Here is a 14,523-nt window from a genome sequence, read left to right as displayed (position 1 = left end):
TTTGTCCGTAGTTTTAGATCTCATGGAGGTTTGTCGGCAGTATAAATTAGTTTGGAAGACTATATACTCTATGAGATCGTCGGTGAAAAATAGTTGGAAAAGTTTTCCAGGTGTAGGAGAGTCCATATTTTTCACAAAATCTCTCACTCCAGTCTTCGCGTTGAAGAGTTCCGGATCTTCTGGCATAGTATTCCTAGATCAGTCACGTGTATTTGACGTCATGTACAGCCGCTGTTGTAATGAGAGAGGCAAATTATCTTCTGGATCTGAATCGCTATCAGGCTGTATAGTATCGATATTGATGTCGACATTTTCGAATTTATCTTCGGATTGTTCCACTATTGATTCAGGATCTGAAGGTATATCTTCGGCATCAATATTGTCAATTTCCTACATGAATTCTTCATGAGTCATACCCTGAAGTTTGAATGGTAAAGATTCTATTACGAAACGCTGGAAAGAAGGAAATCATTGTTGAGGGGCGTTGGTATAAATAAGGTACCACAACACTACACAAAATTTTTCAACGATAAATGGATAAACTTGAATGATTCCTGAACAGCATAGTCTACAGACATAATCTAAAACATCAGTAAAAATTTACAAAAATATCCCATTGTTCTACTTACTTTTGTAAGTAAACGGGTACTTTTACTTCTTTTCATGATTCCAATGTAGACCGACCCGCAGCTACAAGGAATCCGGCATACCCAGGGAATTGCTGAAGGTTCTTTAAGATTCTACCAATCCGGTCCGTAACATTTTCAACATAGGAATTGGAAGCTTTTTCCTTGATCAGCCTAGTTGGTGTTACTTTAGTGTTCTCTCTCTTTCGCTATACCCATTTCCTTTGAAGGCATTTTTGCTGGTGATTGAGTTCCTCAGGAGGACTCTCAGTTTCACAAATACGTCGTGCTTTCTCAACCCCTCTCTTTCATTGTGGCTGGTGGTTGAAGTATGTCTGGTACATGTATGTCTGTGTTGCACCTGTTGTTGAATGCTGTATCCGTCAAAGGTGGTTTGGCAAAACAGATTGAATGAATGACAACTGATATGACAGATATAACTTCAACAAGATTAGTTGTCAAAGTTTGGAAATCCCTGTTGGAAGGACCCATACATTCCTGATATGTATGTATGTACACATTCCTAGAAGGAATGTGTATACTTTTTTCAATAACTTTGCTCTATTCATAACTCTAATTGATGTCTTGGTTCTTCGTTCTTGAGCTCTGATTTCATCTGTTTGCCTGTTTGAATTTGAAGCTACAGAGGAAAACAGGAAGCAATTGTATGCCAAAACCAATATTTCTTGCAGTTGTTGTGGGAAGATTTCGATTGACTATTGCCCATCACTTCTTTTGAGGAAAACTTAAGATATAATCCGGCAAACAATGTCCGGAAACCGACATAACCTCCTCATCTACGCCCGTGTACTGTGAATGTTGAATCAAGCAAAATACGTTCAAAAAATGTTCCAGAAGATATTATTTAAATCATTCCGCTCGAATTGGTGATCATGTTTTTTCCTTGCTAATGAATAGTTTATGAATATTGAAATATTCAATGGGATTTCACACGGTATTCAACCGGATGTGATATAGTAGATTACGGTATGGGCTGTCATTGTCATAATTATACCAACAACTAGTTTTGATGGATCGTTCGATGAATAGGTGAGATTTCGAAGAGCTGAAGAATTATAACTGCCAATATGTGAATTCTCATTTCATGACAATAATAAGTTCAAAGAAAGTGCGTCATTAGACTAATTGTTATTAGCATCATGTAGGAGTTGCAGAAGTATTTAATTGTGGGATATCATATAGTTGAAAGTGAAAGATGAATTCTTCATCGTGACTGATTCCAAATGAGATAAAGGTGTATGCATATGCGTACAGAGCTACTCAGAATGGAAATGGTTGAGCCAAAAATTTGGCAAATCTGCGTTTTTTACAAAAAAAAAATGGAATCTTGTGTAGCTTCTTCATTCAGTATCACAGGGATGACGTACAATTTAAAATACAGTAAAATCTTTTTAAGATTCTTCAACTTTCTTGAAGTAACTTACACCAAGAAACCATCTTATTTTATTGAAGTATGATATTTTGGTATTTTCAGGACAAAAATAGAAATTTGTCGCAAAAAGCCGTTCTTTCGTGGGTCTCGTCAATCTTAAGAAGAGGAAAAAGTCGCTGGGGGAAAATCTGGTGAATACGGTGGCAGGGGTATGACAATAATAATAAGAACATTTATTTTCCATTAGACATAAACATGTACTGGAATGGTCAGGCATGTGAATTCAGAAGGGAAATCATAGTCACATTAAAACATTCTTGGACAGTATAGAAACTATTTTTCAGTAAAAACTTCAACAAATTGCATTTGAAAATTGGATTCTCTCAATCTCTCTAAGAGAAGGAGGTAACTTGTTAAACAGTTCTAATAATTAAAAAGAACTGGAAAATTCATATCAAAACTAATTAATACTGTTCATTGTGTGATTTTCACTATAAAGGATTTTACAAAAACCACGAAACGTGTTTCGCTATATAATAGCTTCCTCAAAAAAAAAGCGATTTATTTCCAACAGGTGTACCCAGTTGAAGGAAATACTGTTATTACAGAGTATATATGAAATAAAGTTAAAGAAAATACTGTTATAACAGAGTATACAGGGTGTCCCTGGACTTCCTCTTTTCCTCTCGGGAATATATAGATGGGGTCAAAATATCACCAGTACTTCATATAACTTTTTTTCCTAAAAGTCTTCGTAACCAAGTTACGGGCCCTCGAAGTTACAAAATGAAAAATGTTTTTCTTTGATAACTTTTCAAGTGAGTATTCAAAATCATCCAAATTTTGGTAATTGACAAATGAATTCCGTCGATGAGCTTTCATGCAGGAGTCAATTGTTTTGCTACAAAGTCAGGAACGGACTACCCCCGATGGTCCACACCCCAAAACTTTGAAATGACAGATATTTTTCAATATTTTTCAACAAAATAAGGTTACTTGGACAATTTTATGAATAAAAGTACTCGTGTGGAAAGTCGATCGGAGCAACGAGTCTTGATAAAAATGTAGTTCTACTCGACGACATCAAACCCGCTCGTCCACCATTATTTGAAATGAATAATTATCAAAGCAGAAATAATAATGATAACGTTAATTCAACAACATTTATAACAGGAATAATACAAAGTATGCTAAAATGAAGTCGTAAACAAAAAGTACAGTACCTATATGGAAGTTTAAGTCACAATTGTGATAGCAGATATTTTTTCAAAAGAAATATCAAGTTCTGTAGATTCGTGGTGTTTTTAAACTAACAACTATGAAATATCGAATTCATTCCATATTTTGTATGTACATAATACGTGTGGAATAATCACGTTTCGTGTTCATGAAACTCAACATTCGAATGTTTCAAATTCTTCTTCACAGCTAAACTGTTGAGGAGTTTCATTGATAATTATAATTTTATGGGAGAAATTCTTTAACACGAATCTAAATTTAGCTGAAAAAACGCACATCGGAAAAAATATTTACTATACTAATAAAAAGCAAACGAATGAACTACAAAAACGGCTGCACATGATCAGGTGAAAAATATCCAGGGAATAATATTTCTTTCACAGATGTTGACAAAAAAAACTTTTAGAAAGTTTTGATGAAAAATGAGAAACTGGAATGCGATTTTGTTTTGTTGAGTGGTGCGTTGTCATATGACTATCATTGTATTGTCAATATTCTATACGAAATTTTGAATTTTTTTGATATGGCCGAACAGTTTACATTCAATGAATATGCAGATATGCATGTATTTTATGGACGAGCATTTTGTAATGCTGCAGAAGCTCGTTGTCTGTATTCCGAGCATTTTCCCAATCGGAAATTCAACGTGAATGTTTGGGCTGGTATCATAGGAAACCATCTTATAGGACCATTCGTTCTACAGGACCGATTGAATGGAGAACGTTATTTGGAGTTCATTCAGAACGATTTTAATGGACTTTTGGAACATGTTCCATTGCAAACCCGAAGAGATATGTGGTTTATGCATGATGGCGCTCCTCCTCATTTTAGTTTGATTGTGCGTGACCATCTGAACCATATTTTCCACAATAGATGGATTGGTAGAGGTGGGCCATATTCATGGCTATCGCGGTCTCCGGATTTAAATCCATTGGATTTCTTTCTGTGGGGGCATCTAAAAAGCCTTGTTTACGCTACACCTATTCACACAAGAGATGCATTGTTGAATAGAATAACATTACATTGTGAAGCCATACGAAACGACCCTGGAATGCTATTTCAAGTACAGAGAGGGTGTCTTCGCAGACTAAGAAAATGTATAGAGAGAGAAGGTGGTCATATCGAGCAGTTTCTGTAGCGGATTTTTCATTTCTGTTTGCTCTTGAGGCTCTTGAGTTTCGTTAGTTAAACGTGTTTGCATTATAAAAATTCGTTATGAACATTTTACCCATCATTTCCATTTTCTTTAAAAACTAATATTTTCGAATAATGGTAGACATCTCAGGATAAATGTTGTTGAATTAACGTTATCATTATTATTTCTGCTTTGATAATTATTCATTTCAAATAATGGTGGACGAGCGGGTTTGATGTCGTCGAGTGAAACTACATTTTCATCAAGACTCGTTGCTCCGATCGACTTTCCACACGCGTACTTGTATTCATAAAATTGTCCAAGTAACCTTAATTTGTAGAAAAATATTGAAAAATATCTGTCATTTCAAAGTTTTGGGGTGTTGACCATCGGGGGTAGTCCGTTCCTGACTTTGTAGCAAAACAACTGACTCCTGCATGAAAGCTCATCGAAGGAATTCATTTGTTTAGTCAATTACCAAAATTTGGATGATTTTGAATATTCACTTGAAAAGTTATCAAAGAAAAACATTTTTCATTTTGTAACTTCGAGGGCCCGTTACTTGGTAACGAAGGATTTTAGGAAAAAAAGTTATATGAAGTACTGGTGATATTTTGACCCCATCTATACATTCCCGAGAGGAAAAGAGGAAGTCCAGGGACACCCTGTATAACACAAAAAGTTACAAATTATGCAATATAGCAGTATTGACACGAATGTTTTTTGTACTATTATTGAAAGTGGTTGTGGATACATGATACCATCAAGGCGTTCAGAGAGTCGAAATTAATATCGCAATGTTCACAAATATTATTGAAACTACTGCACATAAAATTCAGTGGTGATCGTAGCATATCATTTATGCGTGATGCTTCGCAATAGAATTTCAGATTGTGTCGACCTTCACTTCTTGGTACTAAGAAATTGATCCCGGGTAAAAGAATCGTACCGTCAATATTGTTGTTTAGTGATTTATCCAGGAACTTTATATCAAGGATAACTCTCCCATTTTCCAAAGATGTCATTTAAAATCGTGCCAACAAAATGTTACGATCGATGCCTCTCGTGGGGTATTGTCCATTTACTTTTAGACATAAGTATTTTAGGAAGGAGGTTGCCAAGTCATTATCAAAAATTAAAAATAAAAGAGGTCCAAGATAAGAACCTCGTGGTACCCCAGATGTAACTACGTACTGAGCCGATTTGAAAGATTCATATTCGACGAATCGTTTTCTGTTAACTGGATATGATTCAATCAGAGTGAGCAGTTGGTTAGAGAGTCCCAATTTTGTCAATTTGCTGACATGAACATAACGGTCTATTTGATCGAAGGCTTTTTGAAAGTCTAAATAAACAACATCGACTTGTTTTTGCTTGTCCAGGTACGTGCAGAAATATTGATTTGAACATGCAATATTTGTCATACATGATCTTTATTGTACGAAACCATGCTGAGTACGAGAAATAACTTTTTGAATATGGGAGTACATAACATTTTGCACACATATCTCGAAGATTTTAGAAAAGTTCCATAAAATTGTTATTTTTAACATCTCTTGTGGTGTTAAAAATAACGATTTGGTGTTGGGAAAGAAACTCCAGTAATATTCGACTTCGAGTAAATGAAATAAACTATAAAGCTGAAAACAAATCAATGTTTTCAGTTCTTCAGAAAACAATGTATATTTAGACAAAAAATTTTGACTGAAAAGCCCTCTTTCATTCATCCACAAAATTCAAAATACAATCCACCTGCGACAATGCAAGATTGAATAAAAAATTTAAAAATAATTAAGATCAATCGATGACAATTATTCCATTTTGTCGTGTTGTTGGCGACCATTCTTCGATATTATGGGCCTTACTTTTTTGTCTTTTACGTTTTAGTTTTTCAGATCGCTTCCACGTTTTACATCTGGAGCACCTGGGCCCATAACCTAATAGATTTTACTGTTTTGTTTCTCTTCTATTTTTACTATTTTTGGATAAAATAAAATAATACTGCGAAGCAACCATCAAAAAACTATTTTTTTATTTTTTTGTCATTCAACTAAATTTACCAACCATACATTTCTGCCAACTGTTCACCACAAAACTAAACTAAGAAACATGTTTGAACTACACTCTGTAGATGGCGACAATATAATGATTCAGAAATTATTATATCAGATCTACACTCTTTGGGATTGGCAAGCAGTTTATCCCTAATTTTCTCATTGTGAAGTTCTTTGCTTTCATTAATCCTGTTTGCAGATGTTGCGAGCATTAACAAACCTAGTTTGGTTTCCGACACTGGAATTTTCACGCCACTGTCAGAAGGCGATATGTTTGGAGGCGACAGCTTGCTCGCAATTTTTGTTAAACCAAGGTTTGCCGTTAGAAGGTCGTTTCATTTAAAAAGAAACATATGCATCCATGGATGATGGAATAACTTCCATGACTTCAGAAGCACAAGTTGATGGATCTTTAGAGCTGAAACATCTAGCCAGGGAAAATTTCGGAAATAGTCTTGTAAATCCTCCCATTCAGCTGATCTGCAATGCCAAACTTTGCGCGGCTTAGATTGTTCCTCAACATTCATCGGTAATTCACTCAACACTGAAATGAGTTTGTGATCAGAAGATCCTAATCCGTGACTGTGGAATTCTGGATTGTTTGTTAAGTATAGATATGTTGGTATGGCTATTTATAATATTGTATTCTGAAATACATGACATTTGATGGAATCATCTCAACAGTTTGAAATTATAAACCAATGAAAGTCATCTATCAACACAACAAAGTTTTTGTTTCGGGGTTGAACTTAGATGATTTTAATGTATTTCCACGTGTTAAAACCGAAAGTGACCATAAAAATTATATATTAGCTCTTGTTTTCAAGATATAGTATCATTATATTATATATATGTATATTGAGTTTTCAACAAATGAAATATTTCATCACCAACAGTTGGTACACATGTTTGTTTACATAACACCCCTCTCATCAGCTGTTCTTAAGTAGTAAACATTATTTCTGCTTAACTCCTCCCATTAAGCAAGGTTTATCTATGAAGAAAAGAGGAACGGTTAAATACCCTAATCTCCCATCTGCTCTTCGGCCTGTACCACACTCAGACAATTTGCCAGTCCCTTCTCCACCCCAAAACTATGAAATTTTAGAGGAAGGTGATGAAGACTGTTTAGAAGGAGCAACCCATCCTTCTACATCCTATGACCCTGATTTTGAGGTAAGCGATAGGTCTAGTGATCCGCACAGAATTAGTCAAGCAGAGTTGAGTGACCTTATAAGAGATCTTCGCTTGTCTAAGGAAAAGGCTGAGCTGTTAGGGTCAAGACTACAACAGTGGAATCTTCTAAAACATGATGTGAAAATATCTCAGTACAGACAGCGTCAAAAAGATTTGCTTCCTTTTTTTGAGAAAAAAGAAAACCTCGTAGTTTGTTCTGATGTTAATGGTTTGATGGACTGCTTGAATTTGGATCACACTCCATCTGAATGGAGACTGTTTATAGACTCTTCAAAACTAAGCTTAAAAGCTGTACTTCTGCATAATGGAAATCAGCTACCCTCTATTCCTATAGGTCATGCAGTTCACATGGAGGAAATGTATATAAATATGAAAACACTTCTCCAATCAATCAAATATGAACAACACAAGTGGCACATCTGTGGTGATCTGAAAGTCATTGCTATACTCCTAGGAATGCAATTAGGGTTCACCAAGTACTATTGTTTTTTGTGTCTGTGGGACAGTCGGGATAGAAAATCTCACTATAAAACAATGAACTGGCCTACACGAGACCTAAACTCTAATGAGAAAAATGTAGTTTACGAGCCTCTTGTAGATCCTAAGGATGTTCTCCTTCCCCCATTACATATTAAGTTGGGACTAATGAAAAACTTTGTGAAGGCCATGGACCAGGAAGGACAAGCTTTTAAGTACTTGAGAGCAAAGTTTCCCAGGTTGAGTGATGCTAAAGTCAAGGAAGGCATCTTTATTGGGCCTCAAATCAGTGAAATCGTAAATGATCCTGCTTTTGACATGATTTTAACAGGAAATGAAAAAAGAGCCTGGGAAGCCTTTAAGGGGGTTGGACATGGGTTTTTAGGTAACAAAAGAGATGATAACTTCACAGCATTGGTTAAAGAGCTTCTTCAAGCTTACCACCAACTTGGATGCAACATGTCCTTAAAAATTCATTTTCTTCACTCTCATCTTAATTTCTTCCCACAAAACTGTGGAGCTGTGAGTGACGAGCATGGAGAAAGATTCCATCAAGACATTACCTTAATGGAACAGAGATGTCAGGGCCGTTGGAATGAAGCAATGCTTGCAGACTACTGCTGGTCTGTGTGTAGGGATGCTCCAGAAGTGTTTTATAAAAGACAAGCTAAACGACAGCGATCTTACAATGAATCGGATGGACTTAATTGAAATTTGGTGGTACAAACTTCTTTTATTTGTCAAAACACTAAGAATGATGTTTTTTTATTAATTTTGTACTTAAAATATTCTAAAAGAAACAAAACAATATTGTTTTATGTACTTTCACTTTTCACGTATAGTATAACTACTCTTTAAGATTAAGTACTGTGTATCTCAAAAACCAGAGCTAATAAAAATTTTTCATTGTTATTTTCGTTTTTATCACCCCAAAATTAGTGGAAATTGACTAAATTAGTGTTGGAAACATTCAAAAAATATTTTTGTTGTGTTGTGTGACCTGACACCTAAGAACAGTAATCATTTCATAAGTGACTAGATACTAATCATCGACTTCTCAGTATTATGTAACAACCACACATACGTAGCTCCGAAATCAATTGCAAATTAGGGACATGGTCATGGCCGTATTGGAAACGTATTTCTTTCTCTCCGTAGCTCATGTACCATTTCTTCATCTCGCGAAGAGATAAATGAAAGCAACGGTATCGCGTGCCATCTGTTTAGCGTACCTCTATTCCTACTTTGATCCGCAGCATCAGAGGCGCCGACATTGAAGAGAATGTGTTGAATCGTGTGAGGAAGTCAGTGTATATCGCGATATGATTTCTCTGATGGAATTGGTTTGATTATCTCAGTAAAGGGGTTCAACTTGTATAGCATGTGTCCCAGATACAGTATCCTCACTATTGAAAGGTATGAAACGTGATACAAAAAGGTTGTCTTTGGATATTTTGAACGAGTTGTTTTGTTATTTGTGGACAGTTTTCTATACAGTGCATTTCTTTAATATCCACCCCTTTTATTTTTTGAACGGGTAAACTAAAAAAAATTTAATTTGGTATAATGAAATGAATGCATGAATACTTTATTTTGAAGTGAAATTGACATATGAAACTTTCAAGATTGCGACTGGGCGCCATCTGTAAAAAAAATTAAATGGAAAGGGGGTCTTGTGATACATCGTTTCGAAGCTTCTGACGAATACTCCACAACCATAGAATATAATTCCAATATCTTCTACAAAATGGCGGAACTTTCAATAATTGCCTGAATATATTGATATTCAACTACATAATATGAGGTGATAAACTTGAGGTCAGTTCAGAAGATGCTCGAAATGGTTGTCTTGAACTTCTTGACATATGAACAGCCTATCACGCTGAACACAGCAACGTCAATATATCTACAAATTATTATTATTCTCTGCCGTATATCCAATATCGAAGCAGGTTCAGTTTCGTACATCTTTTCGCTTTAAAAAGCCCCATGAAAATAGTCCGAAGGTGTCAAATCTGGCGAGCGGGCTGGCCATTCTGTAGGACCTCGACGGCCAATCCAACGACCGGGAAAAGTAGTATCCAAATAGTTTCTTACTTGTTTGGAGTGATGTGGCAATACTCCATCTTATTGGAATACAATATCCATATCGAATTCATAAGAATTCGCTTCGACGATCTCAGTGATGTGAGGGTTAACAGTAGTTTTCAGCATATTCACATACAGTTCTCCTGTTAATTTTGATGAATAAATAGATGTCCTTCAATATGGTTTCCCAATATTCCTACCCAAACGTTAATTTTTCCGGATATTGGGTACGTGTTTCCCAGAAAACGTGAGGGGTATCACTCCAATAACTGCAATTTTGTTTGTGAACAAAGAAAATGTACATTCCCCACTAAAACAAATATTGTGGAGACAGGTAAGATGCCTTGCAATGGTTTCCGTCATGACTTCTGTTCAGAATTCTGTTCTTCGATCAGGGTCATTTTCAGTTAACACAGGTCTGCGACCAAAAAACTACATAGGATTTTTTTACATTTTCTTACCGATTTTGACCTCCCAAAAACAGAAAAAATATTCAAATTATTATATCACATAAGTTTTTATGTATATTTCAGTATCTATGTTCATTGGTAATAATCTATATGATTTTTATTTGATGATGGAAAAAAACAACCTGAGCTGTTGGTGAGACAGGGAATATTTTAACATGTTGAGACAAGTCAAATGATGTACACTTTTACACAATTATATGCAAACTGAAATTTAAGCTCTGAAACAGCTTTAGTGTTGTTCTTATACCTATGGGGTGGCTAACTGTGTCAAAAGCCTTTGACAGGTCTATGAAGACACATAGAGATGCCTTCTTGTTATCCATAGCAGAATACATTTCAGTTGTTAGGTCTAGGACAGCATCTTGGGTCGACACACCTTCTCGAAAACCATATTGTCTACAGGAAAGAATGTTATATTTTTTGAGGTAGGACGATAGTCGTATCTTTATAATTTTCTTTATTATTATTATAATATAATATTATTATTATAATTATCTTTATAATTGGTCGATAGTTTATAGGTTCATTTTTATCGCCGTTTTTATAAATTGGTATCACTTGTGTCAATTTCAGCGCGGATGGAAAAATACCGTCTATGAAAGATTTATTTATTAAATATACTAATGGTTCGGCTATGAATGGAATTGTGTTTTTCAAAAGTTCAGCCTTTATTCCATCGACCCCCACCGCTTTTCTGTTTTTCAATGATAGAATTATATTTTTTATTTCGGTGGAATCAGTAGGAAATAAAAACATTGACATATGATTCTTTGTTCTTGCTGTTCTTCCGGAATTGACGGATGACCTAGGGGCTTTTTGTTATGTACACTACCGGTAGTTGTAAATTTGGATACAAGTTCCCTCAAATATTTTCTAGAGATAGGACGATTCGGAAAACGTTCATTGAAAATCCTTTCGGTCTCGTGAAAGTCACGCGTGGCAAATGTGTGGCCCTTGAAAACAGATGTAGAATCTTTTGTATGATCGGTAACTGTTTTCCTCAAAGAAGAGCTGCTGCTTCTTTCCGAAACCAAGATAACTTTAGATGCACATGGGCATCATTGAGAATGATGATGAAAAACTCTCTTTTGACAACGTAGGATATCATCATTGGACCCAATCATTACCCACCGCATAGTGTGAGAGATACTCATTGATTATGTAGTAGTATAGAAGCCTCGAGAAAAGGACTCAACGGGTTGTAAAGAAATTGATCCCATAAAATCAACTGACATAATCATATGCCGTTATGATTTTCGATGCTTGTTTTCCACAAAGCATGTAATCTCGGATCCCATAAAATCACCAGGCAACCATTTTTTCGGTTCTTATCACGAGACACGTGTTTTTCTTTCCCTTGAACTTATCGAACCCATAAAAGTCGATTTATTATGCTTATACCGGTGGGTAAGTAGAAAAGATAATAGCGGGACTTCTGCTGCTCATGCAGAATGCCTCTTAGAAGTTATCTTGATTTATTTGACACATCAGGGACGGCTTAAGTAGCCCCTCGGTCGCATGATAATTGGAACGTATCTAACAGCTTATATCGATTGGGATACCGATTGTTATCTGCATATGGCGAAGTAATGAATTCACTATTTTTTATTTTAGTGTCATTTTATGGAGAGAATTTATTGAACTGTGCAAGATGGATGACTCTTGGATTTTAAAAACCAGAAGAAGATGTAAATAAAGCTTAAGAAATTCATATGCAGCTAAAGAATGTAGATAATGATAGTTCTCTTCAGGTGCTAATATACATTCATGTGTATGTGTTTATGTCGAATATTTTCATTTTTTTAAACATAAGTTACTGTCTTCTCTTTGTGAAATATATTTTCAATGTATGCAAAAACTTTTTGGGGTGAAATAGAGAACTTCGATCTTTTTACACCTGCATGGGGTTCTGTATTGATTTTTTTCCAAACTGTAGATAGTGACAATTCCCAAAGATGACCATTGAAATATCTAATTCGTTTCCCAACATCTCCATGTTGAGGTACAATTCCACGATTCAAATCACTGAGGGACTCATCCATATTCTCCATGAACAAAATATATTAGCATCCATTTTTGATGGTACAGCCAATCCTGTCCTATCATCATTGCCAGTCGAGGGTAATCTATCACGATGTTCTTTCCCCGATGTTGCTTTCCAATTCTTATGTTTTTGCGCAGCAGAATCCTGCGGTTCATGGTTACTCGAACAACAGTGAACACGAATATCTGCAGCAAGTGCCAGAAACGGAGATGTGTAGTGTAATGGCAGCAGAATGTATAACCTACCTTGGTATTTATGTAATTACCAAAAGGTAGTTCGGCCCAGGCTAGTCGATTATTGTCGGGACTGGACGTGGGTAAAGAAAATATGTTTTTTTACAGTCGAAATAGATGGGAAAAAAAGTAAGCCCTGGGACACCAGTTGAACGGATTCAACGGCTCTACTAATTCTTCTGCATTCAGAAATCTAAACCGCTACAAATGGTCAAGCTTTGACAGAAGAGAAGGAGGCAATTCTCAACGTGGCTGAACTCAGTCCTCTGGCTGAACCCGCACAGATCCCAAAAGCACTAGTTTCCAACGGAGTGAACCGTATCCCTGAAGGAGAATCAGGGACAAGACTGTTCAAATCCGGTAAAGTCGATGTTCCATCTGAATCCGTCAACAGTTTCTGGCCAGGCCGCTGAAAATGAGAACATCAACAATCTACCTATGTGCCCTTTCGAACACTCAAAAAAGTTCGACCAGTTTGTCGAGTTACAGAATGGACGAGTTTTTATCTACATACAGATCGACAGTAAGACAGTGAGTTTGCAGCCAAAGGGTCTGCCTAATCAAAGCAATGACAGCAAAATCAACTCGATTTCGCAAGTCCTGATTGCATGTCCACCACTCTACAACTTGTTGAACAGCCTGAGCAGAAACCTATCTTCGACTGGGAGAAGGGTTATAGTTGGACTCTGACGATCTGTGAAACAGTTCGACTACTCACCTTGCAACATTAGGACGAAAGACAGGAGAGCGGACAAAATTTCCAAAAAAGACCAAGCTGTTATTGTCAACACAGGAACCCCATTCTGCCAGACGTGAGTTCATGAAATGTTGCAGAGCATTCGGACAGACTAGGTTGGGGTAGATAATAAGATGTGGAAGAATTCCTAGGTCTCAATGATGGAATGTTTGAGTTGATGGACTTCAGTTGAACGTTACAATGAAGATGGAAAACCTCCCGTTGACTCTGCTCCGGGCAATGATTCAAGAGATGAGGGAAGGAAACAGATTAAAAAAACCAGAAGGACCAACTTTGCCAGTACACCAATAAGCGACATCTTTGGAGGGCAACTGGAGAGCATACATCAAACAGGAGATCAAATAACTGAGAATAGCAAGCCCAGTCTCGCGCTGCTACTCAACATTGAGAAAGTTAACACTGTCAGGTAAGCACCTGAGGTACTCGTCTCCAAAAACAGATTACAGGAACTGATTTTGTCGAAAACTAATGTTCAGGTCGAAGTGTGGGAGCTAGCGTGTTAGGAATCACACGTTAAAAGGTAAGACCTCGTTAATCCTTAGCTCGCATAAGTTTCGACTTCTGAGGGTTGTCGTTCGTAGGGGTGCGACAGCTGGTTAACGGAAAAACAGATTTTAAACAGATTTTTTTTTTGGTATTTGAATCCGACTTCTGCGTTCATTCTATACTGGTACCTTCAAAAAACACAGTCTCCAGAAGAGAAACACTACAATCTATGTCAACAAAGAGACGAACAAGGGACACTACATAAGCGTCTCCAACATTTGGTTGAGGTAGGTCCCTCGGTCAAAACCGTGCACGAAAAACATA

General features: G+C 36.4%; 1 protein-coding gene across 1 annotated transcript in view; it reads right to left on the bottom strand.

Moving 5' to 3' along the window:
* Positions 1–14,523, bottom strand: part of mwh (multiple wing hairs) — a 75,946-nt gene that overhangs the window by 43,210 nt on the left and 18,213 nt on the right. The window lies entirely within an intron of this gene.

This window comes from Leptinotarsa decemlineata, unplaced genomic scaffold (assembly GCF_025532065.1).
Source record: "Leptinotarsa decemlineata unplaced genomic scaffold, Ldec_3_MD MMD2_tig00000010_RagTag_RagTag, whole genome shotgun sequence".
Classification (NCBI taxonomy): domain Eukaryota; kingdom Metazoa; phylum Arthropoda; class Insecta; order Coleoptera; family Chrysomelidae; genus Leptinotarsa; species Leptinotarsa decemlineata.
This window is presented reverse-complemented; position numbering and strand designations above follow the sequence as displayed.